This window comes from Papaver somniferum, chromosome 5 (assembly GCF_003573695.1).
Source record: "Papaver somniferum cultivar HN1 chromosome 5, ASM357369v1, whole genome shotgun sequence".
Classification (NCBI taxonomy): domain Eukaryota; kingdom Viridiplantae; phylum Streptophyta; class Magnoliopsida; order Ranunculales; family Papaveraceae; genus Papaver; species Papaver somniferum.
In genome coordinates, this window is record NC_039362.1 from 58,559,130 (window position 1) to 58,577,037 (window position 17,908).

The 17,908-nt window shown below is 40.3% G+C and overlaps 2 non-coding genes and 1 pseudogene across 2 annotated transcripts; 2 read left to right on the forward strand and 1 right to left on the reverse strand.

Annotated features, from left to right (window-relative positions):
* The first annotated feature begins 226 nt into the window (after nucleotides 1–226).
* Nucleotides 227–1,241, forward strand: LOC113279090 (annotated as a pseudogene).
* Nucleotides 1,242–3,763: 2,522 nt separating this feature from the next.
* Nucleotides 3,764–3,837, forward strand: TRNAF-GAA. Its single transcript has one exon. It is a non-coding gene; the product is annotated as a tRNA-Phe (tRNA).
* A 6,414-nt stretch (nucleotides 3,838–10,251) lies between these two features.
* Nucleotides 10,252–10,325, reverse strand: TRNAM-CAU. The gene has a single exon. It is a non-coding gene; the product is annotated as a tRNA-Met (tRNA).
* Nucleotides 10,326–17,908: the final 7,583 nt, after the last annotated feature.

Consider the following 17,908-nt stretch of genomic DNA (forward strand, 5'->3'; position numbering starts at 1 on the left):
GCGCAGTCAGTTGCAGGCATGCGAGAAAAAGAGAGTTTTCTTCTTCTACAGGCATGCGAGAAAAAGAGAGTTTTCTTCACCTACAGGTGTCAGTTGCAGGCATATGAAAAAAAGAAAGTTTTCTTCTTCGAAACACCTACAGATGTCGGTAGCGGATCAATTCCAACGATCATTTAAAATAACTATGAAGATGTCTGTCTAGGGAGAATCATTCAGTCTCTATTTTATGACAAATCTGAATCGATGGCTCTTCTCCACTAATTGGTTTGTTCCCATTCTAATAGGTGCACCTGACATGGCATTTCCACGACTAAACAATATCTCTTTTTGGTTGTTGCCACCAAGTCTCTTGCTCCTATTAAGCTCATCCTTAGTCGAAGTAGGTAGTGGTACTGGGTGGACGGTCTATCCTTCCTTAGTCTCTTCTCCCTTATACCAGTCATTCTGGAGGAGTTGTTGATTCAGCAATTTCTAGTCTTCATCTATCTGTATTTCATCGATTTTTAGGTTCTATCAATTTTATAACCACTATCTTCAACATGCGTGGACTGACTATGCATAGATTACCCCTCTTTGTGTGGTCCGTTCTAGTGACAGCCTTCCTCCTTTTATTATCTCTCCCGGTACTGGCAGGTGCAATTACGATGTTATCAACCGATAGAAACTTTAATACAACCTTTTCTGATCCTGCTGGAGGAGGAGACCCTATCTTATACCAGCATCTCTTTTGGTTCTTTGGGAATCCAGAGGTCTATACTCTCATTCTGCCTGGTTTCGGAATCATCAGCCATATCGTTTATACTTTTTCGGGAAAACCGGTCTTCAGGTATCTAGGCATGGTTTATGCCATGATCAGTATAGGTGTTCTTGGATTTCTTGTTTGGTCTCATCATATGTTTACTGTGGGCTTAGACGTTGATACGCGTGCCTATTTCACGGCAGCTACCATGATCATTGTTGTCCCTACTGGAATAAAAACCTTTAGTTGGATCGCAACTATGTGGGGTGATTCGATACAATACAAAACCCCCATGTTATTTGCAGTAGGGTTCATCTTCTTGTTCACCGTAAGAGGACTCACTGGAATTATCTTGGAAAATTCGGGGCTAGACATCGCTCTACATGATACTTATTATGCCGTTGCACTTTTCCATTATGTACTGTCTATGGGATCGTTTTTTGCTTTATTTGATGGATTCTACTATTTGGGTTGGAAAAATCTCTGGGCGAACCTATCCTGAAACTTTAGGCAAAATCCATTTTTGGATCACTTATTTCGGGGTTAATTCGACCTTCTTTCCAATGCATTTCTTAGGTCTTTCAGGTATGCCACGTTGTATTCCAGATTATCCATATGCTTAAGCTGGATGGAATGCCATTAACAGTTCTTGCTCTTATATATCTGTAGTTGGGATTTGTTGTTTCTTCGTGGTCGTCGCAATCACTTTAAGCGGTGACAAAAAATCTGCTCCAAGTGAACTAAATTGGGTTGTTAAAGAGAATTCACCCACACTGGAATGGATGGTCCAAAGTCCTCCTACCTTTCATACTTTTGAAGAACTTCCTGCAATTAAGGAGACTAAAAACTAAATAAAGTAGAAAGAAGACTAAAAGATAAACAAAGTAAAGAAGAAGGTAGTGCTACTAAGAACCTAGCAGAACTTATTGATTGATCGGTGGAATGTTCGCGATTTTCCTTTTTTTCACAAGCATGACCATGAAGAGAGGCTCTCAATAGTAGCTTTTAACCGTTATTGATAAGCTATAAAAAGAGCTCAAAATAAAAGACTTTTCGTATCTCATCTGCTGTAGAGTAAACTCGATTCTTGATTAAATTTCGACTGCTCAAAGTGGGTCAGAAAGATAGTCAAAGGATATCTCGAGAATGGCATTCGTCCGTCTTGTTCACTAATTGCATAGATAGGTATAGTTGTTACTCCATATCAAGTGTTGTTACTTCATCTCAAGTTCTCATGCCAGAAGTTAAATTGAGCGTCAAAAAAAGGTAGTTTAATTGCTTACTTGCTAGAGTCAGGTCCGAAGGAACTGTCTTTTATAAAATAAGGAGAATGAAAGCTACTTTCTTGTTCGGAAAGGAAGAGACTCGACTGAATGGAAGAGGAGTGGAGAGAAAGCAACTAGAAGTAAGTGACTTTCTATGTACCTAAATTGTTTATATAACATAGAATTTAGCGGGCACTGATCTCCAAAAAAAGGTCTCTATGTAGCATACACCTTATATATCTTGAGCGAGGTTTAGCTCTTAGTGTTGCCCAGATAAGAAAGTTAGTAAGCACCATTGCGCCTGATCTATTTGTTTATATATCTCCTTCTTAGTCCATTAGTCAATTAGATCTCTCCCTATACTATATTCAATGAGTTCTCCCAGAGCAGCTCACGCCCCAGCAGAATCACCAACTTTGACACTTTCAAGTGATGAGATCGGTCGAGTGGTCTCAGTTGGATATGTGATTGAATAACGAAAGAAGTCGACAAAGTAAAATGAGTTCAAGAAGGAAATTGTCTCTATTCTCTTGCTCTATTTTTTATATAGTTTCTATAGCTAACTGAAAGTTATACATAGAAGAATTCAGGTCACAGTTGGGTGTGATAGAGCAGAGGAACTAGCACTGGTCAACTTGATTATAAGTTCTCTCGATCTGAATGACGGCTCGCAGTTGATTCAATTGAAGCAGTTGATCTAGTAGCGGCGTATCTCACAGTTGGTTTAATGGAATCTGTCTCTCAAGGAGATGGGTAAAGTGTTAAATAAGACTCAAAGTGGAGCATGGTCTTCTTTTGGATTAGGTGGGCTAGGTCCATATGCTTCGAGTACTTTCAGTACCTCTACGGGCAAGAAAGCTATAATCTATCGAGAGCCAAAAGTGGACGGTAGAGCTTATGTTCTATTTGTTTATATAATGACTCTAACTAACTGAAAGTTACCAGATGATCCAAATATCTAGCTCCGATCAGGTTGTTTACTTACTTGTTTGTCACGAAGAATGGAATATGGAAAATCCTGCTATAGAAGAGTAGGAGCGGAAACAGAAAGAAGTCAGGATCACTCTCTTCTCGTACATTGTGACTTCTGGAGAGAGATAAATAGCGACGAGCGCTCGTCTTCAAGTTTTATATTGGAAATTACATGAATAGATATCAATTACATAGATAGATAGCCCATAGAAGTAATGTCATATAATAGAAGAGTCTCGCAATCCAGTTCCACAGTCCCGAAAGATTCATGGAATTCAGACCTTAACTTGGAGTATAGCCAAGTGGCAAGGCACCGGTTTTTGATACCGGCATGCAAAGGTTCAAATCCTTTTACTCCAGATTGACTCGCCATAAAGTTGAACTCTTTCTCTTCATTTAGAAGCCATCTCCAAAGCAAAGCTATAGCTTGAAGCTGTCTCTACTGGATAGCATTTGTTTTTTATCTAGTTCGTAGCGGAATAAACTCGTATAGAAAGAAATGCTTTATCTTAAGAGCACTTGAACTGAGAGAGCAGGTAGAATTCCCTATGGTGGGTCGTTTTATCTTAAGAGTACTAAACTTGAACTGAGAGAGCAGCCAACCTGGCAATCCAATTCCGATCAACAAAACTTGGAGGGATGGCTGAGTGGCTTAAGGAATTGGTTTGCTAAATCAACATACAAGATTATTGTATCATGGGTTCAAATCCCATTTCCTCCGGTTGAATGGAAAACGAGCAAGCTACTCCTTGTAAAGCGCTCGAAGAAAACTTTAGGAAAGAAAGTGGCTTGGGTAGCTCAGCTGGTTAGAGCAAAGGATTGAAAATCCTTGTGTCTGTGGTTCAAATCCACTTCTAAGCAGCAGGCGAGACGGATTTCCTCAAGTTCCTGCAGGGTGAGAGACGAGGTGTAGCGCAGTCTGGTCAGCGCATCTGTTTTAGGTACAGAGGGACATAGGTACGAATCCTGTCACCTTGATTGTAGATCCTCTCCTTTCAGTTGAGTCACTAAAATCTCTTTCATTGTCTGACTTTTGGTCATAGATTACACTCTATCTGATGGAACTCTTACTAGCTGCTCAACCATTCTATAATACAGTCCTAACCGACGTACTTCCCCATGTCTCGAGCTCAGCGACCGTAGTGCAAAAAATTCCTGACGTGGCTGCTAACGTGGAAGCATCTACGCCAGGGATGCCTGATATGCCCATGACTCAAGAGATCATGGATGCCGTGGATCAGCAGTTATATCTCTTGGAACATATTCGTCAAGAGATCAAGGGAATCTACATTAGTGAGGGCCTACCTCAAGTTTCATCTGAAGGAGAATACAAGATTATGGCTAATATGACGGTAGATGGGAATGAAGCTACTTCCATAAGCAAATACAAAAGCATACTAAGGAGTCTCCAAAGGCTTGGTACGAGAAGTCGTTATTATCAGAAAGAGACGGCATTCTGGATCCCATGATTGTTTTAGTATTCTCCGTTTCTTCAGATGATATGATGGGTCAATCATTTACTTCATTGGTTCCAACGGTGGCAGCGATTGCTCTGTTTGCTTTAATGATGGCATTCCCAATCTTGTTCGTGTTCTGAAGAGGTAGCCAATGTGAAACTATATACGATGAATTCATTTGTACCCGTTCCCTATAGAGAGATATAGGAAGGCTTCCCGATCCTTAGAACCGGGTATAATCACAATAAAAATAATGTATTTCGCTGCGTGTTCATCCAGAGTTTTCGGTTCAAGTCCGGCTCGTGACAATTGAATAAGACTTTGTAGATCTCTCCACGGTCAAAGCTAAGCTCAAAATCCTTTATTTCATGGTCGGAGGTCTTTCTTTCTTATTTCCCTCTTACTTGACCGATGGGATAGGCCAGGATAGGTTGCGTAGCTTAGGGCAGTGATCCCATTGCTTCTGCGCATCCCTAGTGGAGATTTAAACTTGCATTCCTCTACTTTGAGTTCCTCTCCCGTTGGTCGAGCTACTCCCTCGTCCCTAGCCAGATTAGTCCTTCAAGGAGCAAGAGATTTTCTACCAACTGATCAAGGGACAACACATAGTCAAGTTCTTTCATTGCACCGCATACATTTTCATGCTTAGTCTATTTGTGGAGGAGCGGGCTGGGAGACAAGACCTAGCTTTAGGTCAATGCGCGGTGCTGCTTATCGAAGGGCGGTGGAAAGAAATGCATATAAGAGATTGGGGCTTTGCCCGACGTATCCGTATCATTAGCATTGGGATCCCCGTTCCTTGAAATGGATCCAAGACGAAGGGAATGAGATGTCAGTTTATACATATAAGGAAAAAAAGAACCTTTGTTCCGGCGAGTTCTTTTTTTTTTCAAAGTACCAAAGGCGGTCCTTTTCTTTCCCCGGACCAATGACTCGGTTGTTCAGTACTGCTAACTTTATTAGGAGGATGTCGTCCCCTCGGTACTACCAGTAGATTCGGTTGTTGAATCTCGTGCAAGTGACAGTTGTGGTTGTATTGGCTGCAAGCGGAACATATGAGGTGTGTTGACCATCCACTCTCGCGTCGTGTAATGTCGTATGTATGATATAGGTGGTGTGGTAATTGATCTCAATGCTAATGGTTATCCCCCAACGTTTAACGAATGAATGAAGCTAGGACCTCTGACGTCTCCAAATCGGCCATAATAGAATATGTAAGTGAATCAGCCAATAACAGTCTTTTCTCGCCTATCGATAGATAGCAGGTTGCTTCCAAGCTCAAACCCTTTGAAACTTAATTGTTATTTATTATTATTGATATAATATTCTTCTCCCCCCCCTTTCAAATAAAGTAGAGGGAGAGAACTGGAAGAGAGAAGTAAAAAGAGCAAAGGATTTACAAACAAGTCTAATGGGAAAAGAATAGCGGACACGTTGACTTCCTTTGAGACTCTCAAATATTACCCAAGCGGTCTAACGGACCCCAACCAAAAGGCGCTAGACGGACTAACGACAGGCGAGATAAAAAAAGCAACTGCTTTAACTTTTGTCGCGGGAGATATCAAATGAGAATCAAGACTTTGGGAAAGACCAGAAAGGAACTCGCCCTTTTACACCAAGGATAAGAGCAGATTGTTGGCGATGACTTGTATCTAAGAAGATCTCTTTCTCGAACCAGATTCCGACCTACATCCTCGAATAGCGTAACGAGTAAAGGGGCGAGATCAAGATGAATGGAGGGCGTAGGCTTAATAGTCAATGCAGACCCCCTGACAGAATCAATGAACGCATGAGCCGAGATAAACTATGAAACTTCTTTATTGCGTTGCAAAGAAGCAGATTTTCTGACTGCATTCCATAGGGCGGGAACTGGATAGAAAAGACAGATAAGAGAAAAACCCACTGGGAGAGGCATACCTCAAGGAGCACAAATCTCCCCCGGCAAACATCTATCTGCACGAAGCCAACAAGATAAATAGTGGAATAAAAGAAAATGAAAGAGTTCATTCGGTGCGGTTAGCAGCCCTGTCTCCTTCCTGCTAGTATTGAGGGCTCAGGAACCCAACTCGACCAAAAAAGGGTCGGTCTATGCTTCGTTTTTTGTTCTCGACTTTAGACTAAGGACCTACTTGACTCAGCGGTTAGAGCGGGGCTAGACATCGATCTACCCATCTCAAACCCTTATTTTGTTCTTATCCCGATGCTAGACCGCCTGAACAAACCAATCTATGTAACGAAACTGGTTCAAAGTAACCAATCTTTCTACTCCAATCACCGGTTCGAAAGAACCTTCCATTCCTCGTTAAAAGTTCTTTTGTGCTTGCACTGTTCTCAAGAGCTCTGCTTCATTCTCGTCAAATGTAGGAACTTGCTCCGATGTTAAGCCTCACTCACGTTTCACGCATTATTACACTTGGTAGAGAACCCTATCTAAGATATCAACCGAGGAATTTCCGCTCCGAGAGCACCTAACGAAGAATCACTTTACCAACGCCACTAATAAAGGGCCTTTACTTTCTTTTCTTACCTTGTTTAGCGAGGCCCAAGGGGACTTTATTTTTTCTAAAAGGGAAGGGGAATCAACTCCATTTTCTCGCCGTTCATCATGGCCAACAGGGGGTAATGGGGAGGGGGCCGACAGCAGTGAAATCCCACTTATGCACTAACAAAGGTAACGGTTTATGCGGTTCACACCGATTAAGCAGATGAGTGCGATTATGTAAGAGTCTTAGTTAGTCTCCACTCTTTGGTCTCCTCCTTTCTGAGTCGCTTCTATAAGCGGAAGCCGAGCCAATAATGATAAAGAATTTGCACGTTCGTCACTATTCGATTAAGCTTATCCCTCAATTATTGGGTGTATTGATGTGTATTTGCCTAGTGTTGGCGCTCGATAAAGACGTATGCGCAGACTAAGAACTTTAGCCTCCGTCCCGTTACCAACCTTGTCTGGTATCCTCTTCGATTAGACATCTACTTCACTGGATCAGTTCGGAGGTACGGGTTTCCTCCACCCCCCACTCGGTTGCAGGTGAAACTTCATCGACGGATCAAAGGCTTATGGGCGTTCCCCAACATTTCGGATCGGCGAGCAAAGTGTGGTAGTAGCAGAGTAATGCCTACCAAGAGTCTCGAAAGCAGCACCTCCTACCACCTAAAAGAAGTAATCCATTTCTACGAGCGTACCTCTCCTAAAAATCTCTTGCTGTTGTTGTTGGGACAAAGAGTGAACGCCATCCCACTGGAACAGCAACTTATGTACCTTCGCCCTAAAAACTGACTTAAATCAATAAGAGAAAAAAACTGGGTTTCCGAGATTCCCCATGAGATGGATGAGAAAAGATTTTTAGATACAGAATGATCCAGCATACTTAGGTAGGTTATTCACCTTTACTTTATTTAGGGCGGAGGATGAAAGATCGCAGCTAGGTCCCACTTTTGCCTCGTAGTAAAGTAGAAGATAGAAAGTCAATTGAGAGAAATGCAGATATCAAACAAAGGCTAGTCTATGCGCCTTCTTTCCTATAGCTTCGCTTAGCGAGACCTTTAGATTCACCAATAAAACTATAGTGTGCTAACACGAAGGTTCTCATACTATCCGATGCTTGTCCCTTTTCCGCATCAGATTCGACGAGATCGACGATCAGAGGGACCCTAATCCACTGAAAGAGCAAGCATCTCACTTGGTCAACAGGTTCTCAAAGAGAATATGCAGGTTAAGGCCTTGGACACGTGATGGATCGCTAACTTCTCTTGTCGGAGCACCTTGATCCCGGTTCAGCCTAACTCGAGGACCGGGGCGGAGCAGAGAGAGAATCTCAACCTACAAGTTATAGAAAGCCGAGTCACCAACTCCATCTCCATATCTGGCTCTACAAGCGGGAAGGAACTAACCAGCGCGTAGGCTATTCTCGAAGCGAAACTACTACTTATTCCCCTTTCGATCCTAGTGCTCTTCTGGTAGTGAGAACCGAACTCTCTTTCCTTCGCACCTTTTGCGACCCAGCCAAGAAGAAGATTATAGAATGAAGTTCAGGCATGCGAGTCCTCCAACTACCGCTTCAAAACAGCGAGTGTAGCATCCCAAGTATACAACAACGTGTCGGACTTTGATCTATCGATGGATTCTGAAACTTATTTTGTTTCTACACGGGGTCGGGCATCATTAACAATGTGAGTCCTTCTTCCCCGGTCAGCAATCTCCTACACCAGAACGTTCTCAAAAAAATGTCCCAACGGAACTTATAATAGGCTTAGCAGCTCGAAAGGCTACAAGACCACCGCTAGAGATCCAAACTCTGAATCTTCCATCTTATATATTCTTACTAAATGAATAAATTAATTATTAAGAGAGTTTCCATTCTATGATGTGAGGATGATACCAATTTGCTATAAACAAATGAATATAACTAACTGAGCGCCAAAAAATCCTTCTAAGTCGAAAGCAAGTAAACTTCTTCCCTAAAGGACATTTTTGGACAGTCGACTCGTTCAACCATTAATAAGGCTTCAACCGGTGACTTTGGAATAGTTTTCGAAGCGCCCAACGGATTATACTAGAAAGACTCGATTAAGCATTGGGCAGCAGTGGCGGCAATCGGTTGAGTTCAAGGCTCGATATACCAAGAAAGCAAAACCTTATTCGAGATTCATTAGCGCAAAAATCCCTACTACCTTCCCTGTAATTTCGCTCTCTTAAAAGAAAAAGGATGCTCAAGACATCATCTCCATTCAGCTGTCGCTTACTCCCTTCCGGATCGACTTTCCCTGGAACTATTGACTTACTTTCTTCCACTTGTATAACTAGTGTGACATGTGTCATTCCTCTTCCCGGTCGATTGACTGCCTACCTCTCTTGAGTTGCTTTGTCCCAGCTGAAAGTCAGATATGACCAAAGATAAAAGAAGATAAATGGTTCCAACAGGAGACCCTTGGCAACTGATTCCCCTTCCTGCTCCTTTTCAAGTTCCCGTTCTCGTTCCAGTTCCTGCTACCGTTCCAGAGCTTCAGTTCCTTCCGAGTGAAGGTATGAGCCAGACCATCCAAGAGGAGAATATATCGAAGTTCCAAGGATCTAATTTTAGAATGAATCTCTTCCAACTAGATACCTTTTTGGTCCTATTCCTTTTCCTTTTTCGGTTCCCACTCCGAAGTATTTAATGGGCTATTTTCATAGTCAAGCTCAAATCTTGGATTTTTTCCATACATTTCTAAAAAAAAAGAGAGTAGCAATGAATGCGAAATCACTCAACCAATAGGAAGCGATTCTGAAGAAGGAAGAAATGACAACTTTGTCTTTTGTAACTCCTATGTCGGAGTCTAGCCTTGAATGCTACTAATGAATTCAACCGCAACAGTTCCTCGTACTCGGAAAGTAATAACGAAAATGGCTAACCCAATAGCGGATTCCGCCGCTGCCACCGTTGGAACCAATGAAGCAAATGATTGACCCATCATATCATCTGAAGAGACGGAGAATACCAAAAAGTTCACATTCACTACTAGTACCATTGATTCGATTGACATTGATATTATAGGAATATTTCGTCTATTAAGGAGGATGCCCTGGATACCTGAAATAGAGATGATCATGGAAAAAGTAAAATATTTGATCGGATCCATTTCGGGTACGTGGAATCTAAGATAAATTCAAAGGAAAAATATGGAGTCAACAAGCAACAACTCCTACCTATAAATTCGTTGCGCGTTAGCGCGCACATCCGTTTTCTTGGACCCTTGTAGAACAAGAAAGAAAGTGGGTAAATGACCTTACTCTAGCAAGTCAGTCAGTGTAGAACACTACCTTAATTGCCTTTCACTAAGGCGGGGACAGGATTCGAACCTGTAGCCTTCAGGTCATGAGCCTGATGAGTTGACCAATTCCTCTACCCCGCTAAAGCACGGATGGAGAGGGATTTGAACCCCCAGTCTTACTATGCAAGACTTCGGTTTTCAAGAACGACTCTTTCAACCGCCCAGACATCCATCCAATGAATTGACTCTTGCATATAAATATTTATAGTTGGGATCTTCCTGTCCCTTTTCTTGATGGGCGAATGACGGGGATTGAACCCGCGGATCATGGATTCACAATCCACTGCCTTGAACCACTTGGATACATCCGCCCCGTAACTCCTAAACTTTAGCGCGTCAGTGGAGGAGGAGAAATTAATTGATCGATTAAATTGGATCTTAGGTCGGGATTGACGGGGCTCGAACCCGCAGCTTCTGCCTTGACAGGACGGTGCTCTGACCAATTAAACTACAATCCCAGGATGGGTCTTTCTCTCTTTCAGAGACATTAGTCTCTCTGGTCGTGGCATTGAGTTCCCATCTCGATCTCCGAAAGCTAATGAGTACCTATCTATGAAATTACTCCAGATAGCGAGCGATCACTCAGCAATGAAACCGCCGTACGGGGATGAGTACCTATCCCTTATGGGAATCGAACCCGTATCTTCAACATGAAAAGACGATGTCCTAACCACTGGACGAAAGGGACAAAAAATGCTTCAGCTCGCGTCTAAGTTTGGGTATAGCTGTTAGAGCATGGCTCGGTTGAACCCACCAAGCGTTGGTATGTCAAGTTTGGTTGTCATATTTTAGTGAATCAAAACTCATGTTAAGAGTCGCTTGATTATGTACTAGAGTTAAACTTCGTATAGGTTAGCTTGAAAGTATTAGGATATGAGACATTACAAGTATTGCGAAGACTTGAAGATGTGAAAAAGCAAGGAGCTACGACAACAACAATCATTCTTCCACTTGAGTTTAGTGATATTCGACTTGAACTGTTTCATTCCCTAACGTATCTTTCAAGTCGTGCGTATTGAAAACATAACTGCGAAGAATAATTGAACTCTAGATAGACATAGTATTAAGGAATACAATACGAGTTTTATTGCTTAACCATTAAACTTTGTAGATAAGACATCGCCATAATCATTTGAATGCTATTGTGATTATGTATGGGTATGAGGTGAGGATTTCATCCTAGAGAACAATGTTTACATGAGTTCTAAGGAAGTAAGTTCATAAACTTGTTTGTGAACCGAAAAGGAAAATTGCCAGGTGTTATTGGTTTTGTTATTCATTGCATATCTTATGAACAACCAATATGTGTAATAGAGTATAACCGCTCACAACTTGTTGTATTCTTGGTAGAACTATTCACAAAGGCCTAACTTATCTATTGGTACAACTTTTATTAGTAAAACCGATCTTAAGTAATCACCTGTGGTATGATCGAGTTTGTATGTCTGACGACTTTTGGGAAAGGGGAACCGATCCTAGTAAGGGGTGCAGTACATCACAAGGGGAACCGATCCTTGTATGGGGTGCATCGAGGTTTATAGCAGAAAGGGGAACCGATCCTATGGACATGTGCAACACGTTTTTAGGCAAAGGGGAACCTATCCTATGGACATGTGCAACACGTTTGTAGGCAAAGGGGAACCGATCCTATGGACATGCGCAACACATATAAGTTAGATACCATATATATGTAGGGAACCGATCCTAGTACCTAGTCAACCGAATATTTGGAAAGATAGTGTGACTATGCACAATACTCATATAGAGGTAGAACCGAAACTTGTTTTGGTAGAACCGTTAAAACTGAAAAAGCGGGGGGTCTAACAACACCACCCAATATTTCTCTTAGCAATCTGTATGGACAAACTCCAATATAATTTTTATGAGAATCAACTAGACAGTTAGGCTCAATCAATACAAAGATATATCAAAGAGTTTATATCTCAATCTCTCGATTTGATCTTTACTCAAGCAAATGGAAATCTGCGAGTCTTTATCAAAGAGAGATAACTTGGACAGTACCAAAGACCAATGTCCAAGGATCAATCAATATCAATCAACAACCAAAGGTCGGATTTCCAATTGATGATCTTTAACGCACAACCTGTATTATTGCAATTATATAAAAAATATAATGCGGAAAAGAAATAACACAGACACCAGACTTTTGTTAACGAGGAAACCGCAAATGTAGAAAAACCCCGGGACCTAGTCCAGATTGAGTACACACTGTATTAAGCCGCTACAGACACTAGCCTACTACAAGCTAACTTCGGACTGGACTATAGTTGAACCCCAATCAGTCTACCACTGATCCAAGGTACAGTTGTACTCCCTACGCCTTTGATCCCAGCAGGACACTACGCACTTGATTCCCTTAGCTGATCTCACCCACAACTACGAGTTGCTGCAACCCAAAATCGCAGACTTGATAATAAACAAATCTGTCTCACACAAAAAAGTCTATCAAAGGATAAATCTGTCTCCCACAGAAGAACCCTAGGTTTTTGTTCCATCTTATGATATGAAATCAAGGTGAACAGGAACCAATTGATAACTCAGTCTTATATTCCCGAAGAACAACCTAGATTAATCAATCACCTCTCAACAGTCTTACTTGTATAAACAAGAGGACGTCGAGGAATCACAAACAGTGAGGCGAAGATGTTTGTGACTTCTTTATATTTCCTATCAGAGAAGTCTCATGATCTCAAGCCAATCAATAAGATTGTACTCGTACGATAGAAGATGCAAGATCATATCACACAACTACGATAAAAGTAGTATCGGTATGGCTTCACAATTCCAATGAAGTCTTTAAGTCGTTAACCTGGTTTTAAAGAAGAAAACCAAAGGTTAGAGGAGAATCGACTCTAGCGAGCGCACTAGTATCACACAGACGTGTGGGGATTAGTTTTTCCCAATGCTAGATGTCTCCTTTATATAGTCTTCAAATCAGGGGTTTGCCTTAGGTACAAAGCAATCAATATTCACTGTTAGATGAAAACCTGATTTAGATTCAAGCTAATATTTCTCAACCGTTAGATTGAGAACTTATCTTGTCACACACACTTGAGATATTCGTTTACTGGGTTTGTGAAAACCGTGCCCAAACGTGTACGTGTATGTTGGTTCAACATAGTAACCCAAAAGGTTAACCATATGAACATTTCATATTAACCTTGTTCTTCTTCACCATAACTAGTTCAATTGACTCAAATGAACTAGTTAGAGAGTTTTTCAATTGCTATGGGATCTTATGTTACTACACAAGACACAATTGAAACAAAGATGATTCGATTCAATTTGAATCGGCTCATGAACTTTAGCCACGGTTTGCATACTGCATTCCTTAGTAATTTAAGTTTCATGTTCAGCGCACATCTTTAGATCATAACCCACTCAAGTTCGCAAACAAGTTCGCGGACTTAAGGCAACCGGCAGAGTTTTCCAAACTCAGCAGAAAATCTCGGCAAAGAAACTTCCGCCAGTTCACGGACTAGGTTCAAGGACTGAGTTCGCGGACTAAACACACAAACGAGTTTTTGGAAATCCCAACAGAAATTCTCGGTAAAAGAACTTCCGTCAGTTCGCGGACTGAGTTCGCAAACTGAGTTCGAGGACTTGGCAAAGCCAATTCCTCCGGTTTCTCTGAATCAACAAAGTTCGCAAACTTCGGATTAAGGAATAAGACTTATGCACATATGTGTTACCACACAATGCTTATATCCAGCATTGGTTATATAGACCTAAACTCTCATTCCAACGATTGAAACATTCTTAGAGGACGTTATATAGTTGTTACACTATTTCTCGTCAAAGCGATTTTCAAAGTGATTGAAACATTATGACTTTCGTCACTAGGTGAAGATAAACCTGATCAAAGCGAAACGCTTTACCAACACATGATTTCGAGATATAGATAAGTAGAGTATTCTCAGCTCAAAATATCAAATGTGTATCATTTAGTCTATATAGCATACGACTTTTGTCTCATAAGAAGTAGGAGATAGAATAGATAGACTTTTGAGTGATAGATAAGTTCAAGTCTCCACATACCTTTTTGTTGATGAAGTTCCACGGTTCCTTGAGTAGATCTTCGTCGTTGTATGATGAATCGCCATGAAGTCCTTGAGCTCAACTACACTTTTTTATCCTAGTCCGAGACTTAGCTATGTAGACTAGAAATCAAGACTCATAGTTTTGATCACTAACATTGACAAACATGCTTGATATAGCAACGTATGCGAGGTCGACCGAGCTATGCTCTAACAATCTCCCCCTTTTTCAATTTTAGTGACAAAACTATTAATACATATGGAATACAAAAAAGATAAACTTTAGTGGCTCCTATTCCATAGTCTAATCTTCAACGTTCCCTGAAATCTTCGTCCTTCCAAGTACTCCAATGATCTCAAAGGTTGTAAGTTTAGCATCGCCGTTGTTGAAGATCCGTAGCTATAACAATGAGAGAAATCGAGATTCTCGATCATCATTATACAATAACATAGTATTATTATGTAACATCAAAGTCCAATTGCATCACGACTTTAACAATAATACTACGGTGATATGTACCACTTCCCCTTAGTCAATACTCCATCTCACATGGAAACCACTCACCCTTACACAATGATCCGAAAACCATATGTATATGTAGTAGAACTACACATTAATTCTCCCCCTTTTTTTCAATAAAATTATCAAAGGTACAAGAACGGGATCCCAATGAAATTTCCGAGAAGAGACGTTTCATAGACTAAAAGAAAAAATACATACCAACTTAATTTAGATGCAATCATAAAGACGAAGCTAAATGCATTCATCAAGGAATTTTAAGATACAAGATAACCCCTATAAAATTCCACAGCCGCACACCCCGCAAGATATTACCATTAAGCACAAGTTCAAAAGAACTCTCCCCCGTTTGATGTCATTCCCGAAAGAACAACAAGAGCGACCTTAATTTCGAAAGAAAAGAAGGATTTTTAATTGGACACCAAAAACCATAGGAATGATTTTCTATATCCAAAACTCAATCAAATTAATCACAAGTAAACCCATGATTAATTTAATTGGAATACGCAACTAAATCAAACCACAAAAGTGATCAATTTAATTGATTGTGCTCAACATAAGTAAACTTACGGAGCTACGACTAAGGTAATCATACGGAGATGACTAACTTAATCGTTCACATACTCAACATAAGGAAAACCTTACGGAATACACGACTACATTAACCAATAGAACATGATTAGTATAGCCGTTCATATACTCAACACAAGGACTTGTGGAATATATGAATACTCAAGTAGACTAATTACAAGAGAACCTATAATTAATCTAATTGGAAAACACAACCAAACTAATCACATAAGTAATCAATTTAATTGTCAATTGTTTTGCTCGGCAAAAGAAAACTTTCGGAGCAAATAACTAAATAACCAATCAAGATGATTAATTTAGTTCAAAAATGCTCGACATAAAGTACCTTACGGAACAACCAATAAAGCTAATCACAAAGTAATCAACTTAGTTGTATCGTGCTCAAGTGATATGAGTCAGACAAAGGCTCTTCCGTTTATCTTAACATAAACTCCTTCGTCGGGTCCTTAGATCTATCTTATGTTTAATCACCCAAAGGTAATCGTTTAAGATTAACCCAACAACACCTTTAATCCGAAGAACCGTGTTGATGCCGATCTACTCAATTAATCAATCCAATCTACCACAAGTATAAACCGATTATTAATTGGATCCTCTTTTACCGAAACAAGTATTTTGCACACCAAAGATTATAAAGCCCAAGTCAGATCTCCAATATCTTCTTTGTCTTCAAATCTTCTTAAATCTTCAATAAAAACCTGCACACAATCACTTGAATCTCTTGTGATCAATCACACACAGAACGGAGTATGTTAACAATGGATTATCACAAGATCGTCTTTAGAACTAACAACAGTCTAAAGATCCCTGTCGAAACTATGAACTAGTTTGAGTGAATCTTATATCACAAGAGAATATTCTCAAGAATAAAGAAACTAGGTGCAATCAGATTTCAACCACCGTTAGTCAATCAAATCAATCGAAAACAAAGATAAACCACAATTATCTAGTTTCCCACTAACGGGTCGCGCTAGAGCTTCTCAATCCCAAAGAAGACTTTAAATTGAGCGTCCGTAAGAGATTTCGCCCAATTAGGTTACTCTCCTCTCCGAATAGGCGGCTACACTAGTAACAACAACAAAAGAGTAAATTTGTTGTTACGAAGGATTAGTTTGCTAGAAAAGCAAACTTCGTGTACTTATAGACAAGGAAGTTTGGACACCAAGGAATTTCCAAAACCGAAAATATTCTCAAGATATTCAATAAAGTACAGATTCGGTTTTCATAATTCTTGGAAATGCTCCGTCCAAATATAATGATCGAAATCTCTCGGAAAATATAATTAGTAAATGCACATTACTAATTCTGGAATTTCCCTACAAAATGAAATTAATAACCTTAATTAAAAGATTCTTGACTTACTTATGTTCCGATCCTGGGATTCTCTTCCCTTAGCCGTTAAGGAATATCTTTGAACAATTATAGAAATAAACATTCACAGCACGTGTTCAAAGTTTGTCGACATCTTTACTTTGTAAGTTCTCTTTCACACTTACAACCTTGAAACCGATTTTCCACACTTCCAAACAATTTTAGAAATGGTTCATCTGACTTTCAAGAACTATGTGATTGATCAAACCAACATTCAATCACAATCATGGGTTTTGTTAGAGCATAGGTCGGTCGACCTCGCATGCGTTGCTATATGAAGCATGTTTGTCAATGTTAGTGATCAAAACTATGAGTCTTGATTTCTAGTCTACATAGCTAAGTCTCGGACTAGGATAGAAAAGTGTAGTTGATCTCAAGGAATTCATCGCGATTCATCATACAACGACGAAGATCTACTCAAGGAACCGTGGAACTTCATCAACAAAAAGGTATGTGGAGACTTGAACTTATCTATCACTCAAAAGTCTATCTATTCTATCTCCTACTTCTTATGAGACAAAATTCGTATGTTATATAGACTGGATCATACACATTTGATATTTCGAGCTGAGTATACTCTACTTATCTATATCTCGAAATCATGTGTTGGTAAAGCGTTTCGCTTTGATCAGGTTTATCTTCACCTAGTGATGAAAGTCATAATGTTTCAATCACTTTGAAAATCGTTTTGACGAGAAATAGTGTAACAACTATATAACGTCCTATAAGAATGTTTCAATGGTTGGAATGAGAGTTTAGGTTTATATAACCAATGATGGATATAAGCATTGTGTGGTAACACATATGTGCATAAGTAATATTCCTTAATCCGAAGTTTGCGAACTTTGTTGATTGAGAGAAACCGGAGGAATTGGATTTTCCAAGTCCGCGAACTCAGTTTGCGAACTCAGTCCGCGAACTGACGGAAGTTCTTTTACCGAGAATTTCTGTTGGGATTTCCAAAAAATCGTTTGCGTGTTTAGTCCGCGAACCTAGTCCGCGAACTGGCGGAAGTCTCTTTGCCGAGATTTTCTGCTGAGTTTGGAAAACTCTGCCGGTTTCCTTAAGTCCGCGAACTTGTTTGCGAACTTGAGTGGGTTATGATCTAAAGATGTGCTCTGAAC